General features: G+C 38.0%; 1 non-coding gene across 1 annotated transcript; it reads left to right on the forward strand.

The window, feature by feature from the left end:
* The first annotated feature begins 3,920 nt into the window (after positions 1-3,920).
* LOC112724514 (small nucleolar RNA R71) lies at positions 3,921-4,028 on the forward strand. Its single transcript, XR_003163673.1, has one exon. It is a non-coding gene; the product is annotated as a small nucleolar RNA R71 (small nucleolar RNA).
* Positions 4,029-6,539: the final 2,511 nt, after the last annotated feature.

Raw genomic sequence — 6,539 nt, forward strand, 5'->3', positions numbered from 1 at the left:
TGTAATGAAGACACAAACATGGGTAAGCACTTAACATAAAGAAAACGAAAAACAGAGAATGTAAGAACAAGGAATGAGTCCACCTTAGTGATGGTGGCATTTTTTCCTTGAGGAACCAATGATGTCCTTGAGCTCTTCTATGTCTCTTCCTTGTCTTTGTTGCTCCTCCCTCATTGCTTTTTGATCTTCTCTAATTTCATGAAGGATGATGGAGTGCTCTTGATATTCCACCCTTAATTGTCCCATGTTGGAACTTAATTCTCCTAGGGAGGTGTTAATTTGCTCCCAAAAATTCTGTGGAGGAAAGTGCATCCCTTGAGGTATCTCAGGGATTTCTTGATGGTGAGCTTCCTCATACGTTTTTTGAGCTCCATGAGTGGGCTCTCTTGTTTGCTCCATCCTTTTCTTAGTGATGGGCTTCTCTTCCTCAATGGGAATGTCTCCTTCTATGAAAGCTCCAGCTGAGTAACATAGATGGAAAATAAAATGAGGGAAAGCTAGCCTTGCCAAGGGGGAGGACTTTTCGACTATTTTGTAGAGTTCAAGGGAGATGACTTCATGAACTTCTACTTCCTCTCCAATCATGATGCTATGGATCATGATGGCCCGATCCACAGTAACTTCAGATCAGTTGCTAGTGGGGATGATGGAGCGTTGGATGAACTCCAACCATCCTCTAGCCACAGGCTTAAGGTCCAGTCTTCTAAGTTGAACCGGTTTGCCTTTTGAGTCCATCTTCCATTGAGATCCTTCCACACATATGTCCATGAGGACTTGGTCCAACCTTTGATCAAAGTTGACCCTTCTAGTGTAGGGGCGTGCATCTCCTTGCATCATAGGCAAGTCAAACTCCAACCTCACATTTTTCGGACTAAAATCTAAGTATTTCCCCCGAACCATGGTGAGATAATTCTTTGGGTTCGGGTTCTTACTTTGATCATGGTTCTTAGTGATCCATGCATTGGCATAGAACTCTTGAACCATTAGGATCCCGACTTGTTGGATGGGGTTTGTTAGAACTTCCCAACCTCTTCTTTGGATCTCATGTCGGATCTCCGGATACTCATTTCTCTTGAGTTTGAAAGGGACCCCGGGGATCACCTTCTTCTTGGCCACAACATCATATAAGTGGTCTTGATGAGCTTTGGAGATGAATCTTTCCATCTCCCATGACTCGGAGGTGGAAGCTTTTGTCTTCCCTTTCCTTTTTCTAGAGGATTCTCCGGTCTTAGGTGCCATCAATGGTAATGGAGAAAACAAAAAGCTATGCTTTTACCACACCAAACTTAGAATATTGCTCGCCCTCGAGCAAGAAAAGAGAGAATAGATGAAGAAGAAGAAGAAAATATGGAGGAAAGGAGGGAGAGGTGTATTCGGCCAAGAAGGGGAAGAGAGGGTTGTGTTGTGTGAAAATGAGGAAGAATGGAGGGATTTATATAGGGAGGGGAGGGGGGTTTAGTTTCGGCCATATAGGGTGGGTTTGGGTGGGAAATTGATTTTTGAATTTTGAAGGTAGGTGAAGTTTATGAGGTAGGTTTATGGGAAAGAGTGGATGGATGTGAGTGGTGAAGTGATAATAGGGAAGAGAGATTGAGGTGATTGGTGAAGAGTTTTGGGGAAGAGTGTTTATTGGGAAGAGAGGATGAACATTGAGAAGAGGAAAGAGAGTGAGTGGTGGTAGGTGGGGATCCTGTGGGTCCACAGATCCTGAAGTGTCAAGGATTTGCATCCCTGCACCCATTAGGCATGTAAAATGCCTTTGTAGGCAATTCTGGCATTTAAACGCCGAATTGATGCTTGTTCTGGGCGTTCAGCGCCCAGATGCAGTATATTTCTGGCGTTGAACGCCAGTTCCATGCTTGTTTCTGGCGTTCAGTGCCAGCTTTCCTCACTGTGCATTTCTGGCGTCTGAACGCCAGGATGCTGCTTGTTTCTGGCGTTCAACGCCAGATCCATGCTCTGTTCTGGCGTTGAACGCCAGCCAGATGCTCCTTACTGGCGTTTAAACGCCAGTAAGATCCTCCTCCAGGGTGTGATTTTTCTTCTGCTGTTTTTGATTCCGTTTTCAATTTTTATATTTATTTTGTGACTCCACATGATCATGAACCTAATAAAACATGAAATAACAATAAAAATAAATTAAAATTAGATAAATAAAAATTGGGTTGCCTCCCAACAAGCGCTTCTTTAATGTCAATAGCTTGACAGTGGGCTCTCATGGAGCCTCACAGATGTTCAGAGCATTGTTGAGACTCCCCAACCAAACTTAGAGTTTGGATATGGGAGTTCAACACCAAACTTAGAGTTTGGTTGTGGCCTCCCAACACCAAACTTAGAGTTTGACTGTGGGGGCTCTGGTTGACTCTCTTTTGAGAGAAGCTTACTGTGCCTCTTTTCCATGATTACAGAAGGATAACCTTGAGTTTTAAACAAAAGAGAGTCCTCATTCAATTGAAGGACTAATTCACCTCTGTCAACATCAATCACAACTCTTGCTGTGGCTAGGAAGGGTCTTCCAAGGATGATGGATTCATCCTCATCTTTCCCAGTATCTAGGATTATGAAATCAGCAGGGATGTAAAGGCCTTCAACCTTTACTAACATGTCCTCTACTTGTCCATAAGCCTGTTTTCTGGAATTGTCTGCCATCTCTAATGAGATTTTAGTAGCTTGTACCTCAAAGATTCCCAGTTTCTCCATTACAGAGAGTGTCATGAGGTTTATTCTTGACCCAAGGTCACATAGAGCCTTCTCAAAGGTCATGGTGCCTATGGTACAAGGTATTAGGAACTTTCCAGGATCCTGATTCTTCTGAGGCAATCTCAGTTGATCCAATGCATTTAGTTCATTGGTGAACAGGGGAGGTTCATCTCCCCAAGTCTCATTACCAAATAAATTGGCATTCAGCTTCATGATTGCACCAAGGAACTTGGCAACTTGTTCTTCAGTGACATCCTCATTCTCTTCAGAAGAAGAATACTCATCAGAGCTCATGAAGGGCATAAGGAGGTTCAATGGAATCTCTATGGTCTCTAGATGAGCCTCAGAGTCCTTTGGTTCCTCAAAGGGAAACTCCTTATTGATCACTGGACGTCCCAGGAGGTCTTCCTCCTTGGGATTCACGTCCTCTCCTTCCTCCTTGGATTCGGCCATGGTAATTAAGTCAATGGCCTTGCACTCTCCTTTTGGATTCTCTTCTGTATTGCTTGGGAGAGTACTAGGAGGGGTTTCAGTGATTCTTTTACTCAGCTGGCCCACTTGTGCTTCCAAATTTCTAATGGAGGACCTTGTTTCATTCATGAAACTCACAGTGGCCTTAGATAGATCAGAGACTAAGTTTGCTAAATTAGAGGTATTTTGTTCAGAATTCTCTGTCTGTTGCTGAGTGGATGATGGAAAAGGCTTGCTATTGCTAAACCTGTTTCTTCCACTATTATTAAAGCCTTGTTGAGGCTTTTGTTGATCCTTCCATGAGAGATTTGGGTGATTTTTCCATGAGGGATTATAGGTATTTTCATATGGTTCACCCATGTAATTTACTTCTGCTATTGCAGGGTTCTCAGGATCATAAGCTTCTTCTTCAGAAGATGCCTCTTGAGTACTGTTGGATACAGCTTGCATTCCATTCAGACTCTGAGAAATTATATTGACTTGCTGAGTCAATATTTTATTCTGAGCCAATATGGCATTCAGAGTATCAATTTCAAGTACTCCCTTCTTCTGAGGCGTCCCATTACTCACAGGATTCCTCTTAGAAGTGTACATGAACTGGTTGTTAGCAACCATGTCAATGAGTTCTTGAGCTTCTGCAGGCATTTTTTTTAGGTGAATGGATCCACCTGCAGAAGTATCCAATGACATTTTAGCTAATTCAGACAGACCAGACCATCATAGAATATATCCAGGATGGTCCATTCTGAAAGCATGTCAAAAGGACACTTTTTGGTCAATTGCTTGTATCTCTCCCAAGGTTCATAGAGGGATTCACCTTCTTTCTGTCTAAAGGTTTGAACATCCACTCTAAGCTTGCTCAGCTTTTGAGGAGGAAAGAACTTGGCTAAGAAAGTCGTGACCAGCTTATCCCAAGAGTTCAGGCTATCTTTGGGTTGAGAGTCCAACCACACTCTAGCTCTGTCTCTTACAGCAAAAGAGAAAAGCATGAGCCTGTAGACTTCAGGATCTACTCCATTAGTCTTAATAGTATCACAGATCTGCAAAAATTCAGTTAAAAACTGAAAGGGATCTTCAGATGGAAGTCCATGAAACTTGCAGCTTTGTTGCATCAGAGAAACTAATTGAGGTTTCAGCTCAAAGTTGTTTGCTCCAATGGTAGGGATGGAGATGCTTCTTCCATGTAAATTAGAATTAGGTGCAGTAAAGTCACCAAGCATCCTCCTTGCATTATTATTATTTTCAGCTGCCATCTCCTCTTCCTGTTCGAAAATTTCTGTAAGGTTATCTCTGGATTGTTGTATTTTAGCTTCTCTTAGTTTCCTCTTCAGAGTTCTTTCAGGTTCAGGGTCTGCTTCAACAAGAATGTTCTTGTCCTTGCTCCTGCTCATATGAAAAAGAGGGAACAGAAAAATAATAATAATAGGGATCCTTTTTACCCAGGTATAGAGGTTCCCCTGTGTGAGTAGAAGAAGAAAAGAATGTAATGTAAAGAAGGGAAGAAGAGAAAATTCAAACACAGATGGAAGAGGGGGTTCGAATTTGGGTGAGATAAAGTGTTAGTAGATGAATAAATAAATAGAAGGAGATGAGAGAGAAAGAGGATTTTCGAAAATAAAATTTTGAAAAGGGGTTAGTGATTTTCGAAAATTAGGAATAAAATCAAATTAAAATTAAAAATTGAAACAATTAGTTAATTAAAAAGAATTTTTGAAAAAGAGGGAAGAGATTTTCGAAAATTAGAGAGAGAGAGTTAGTTAGGTAGTTTTGAAAAAGATAAGAAACAAACAAAAAGTCAATTAGTTAGTTGAAACAAATTTTGAAAATCAAATTTTAAAAGATAAGAAGATAAAAAGTTAGAAAAGATATTTAAAAATCAAATTTTTGAAAAAGATAAGATTTTTTTTAAAAAAAAGATATGATAGGAAGATATGATTAGAATTAGTTTTGAAAAAGATTTGATTTTTAAAATCATAATTAATGACTTGACTCACAAGAAATCACAAGATATGATTTTAGAATTTAAAGTTTGAATCTTTCTTAACAAGTAAGTAACAAACTCGAATTTTTTGAATTAAAACATTAATTGTTAATGATATTTTCGAAAATTATGATATAAAATTAAGAAAAAGATTTTTGAAAAAGATTTTTGAAATTTTCGAAAATAAATATAAAATTAAGAAAAAGATTTAATTTTTGAAAAAGATTTTGAAAAAGATAAGATTTTTAAATTGAAAATTTGATTTGACTCATAAGAAACAATTGAATTTTAAAAATTTTTGAAAAAGTCAATCCAAATTTTTGAATTTTATGAGAGAAAAAAGGAAAGATATTTTTTGATTTTTGAATTTTTAATGATGAAAGAGAAAAACATGAAAAAGACTCAATGCATGAAAATTTTGGATCAAAACAATGAATGCATGCAAGAATGCTATGAATGTCAAGATGAACACCAAGAACACTTTGAAGATCATGATGAACATCAAGAAGATATTTTTGAAAAATTTTCAATGCAAAGAAAACATGCAAGACACCAGACTTAGAAATCTTTAATGCTTAGACTCTAACAAACGAAAAATGCATATGAAAAACAAGAAAAGGCACAAAACAAGAAAACATCAAGATCAAACAAGAAGATTTACCAAGAACAACTTGAAGATCATGAAGAACACCATGAATGCATGATTTTTTCGAAAAATGCAAGATGAACATGCAATTGACACCAAACTTAAAATCTGACTCAAGTCTCAAACAAGAAACACAAAATATTTTTGATTTTTATGATTTTCTATTTTTTTTTTGTATTTTTCAAAAATTAATTTGAAAAAGAAAAATAAGGATTCCAAAATTTTTAATACGAATTCTAGGAATCTTGCATTCTTAGTCTAAAGCTTCAGTCCAGGAATTAGACATGGCTCACTAGCCAGCCAAGCTTTCAATGAAAGCTCCGGTCCAAAATACTAGACATGGCCAATGGCCAGCCAAGCTTTAAGTGACAAATCAAGCATACAACAGCTGATGGATTAGCAACAACTAGCTTGCTCTTGATAATGTTGGGTTGGAAGCCCCAGTCCAAAAGAATTTAGACATGGCTTTACAGCCAGTCAGGCTTCACATGCTTCATGAAACTCTAAAATTCATTCTTAAAAATTCTGAAGAACATAAATAAAAATATATATATATATTTTTTTGAAAGATTTTTTTGAAAGATTTTCGAAAATAAAACAAAAAGAAAATTACCTAATCTGAGCAACAAGATGAACCGTCAGTTGTCCAAACTCAAAATAATCCCCGACAACGGCGCCAAAAACTTGATATGCGAAATTGTTACTCTGAGGTTGTAAAATTTGTTGTTCGTTCTCTCCCTG

The sequence above is a fragment of the Arachis hypogaea genome, chromosome 11 (genome assembly GCF_003086295.3).
Source record: "Arachis hypogaea cultivar Tifrunner chromosome 11, arahy.Tifrunner.gnm2.J5K5, whole genome shotgun sequence".
Lineage (NCBI taxonomy): Eukaryota > Viridiplantae > Streptophyta > Magnoliopsida > Fabales > Fabaceae > Arachis > Arachis hypogaea.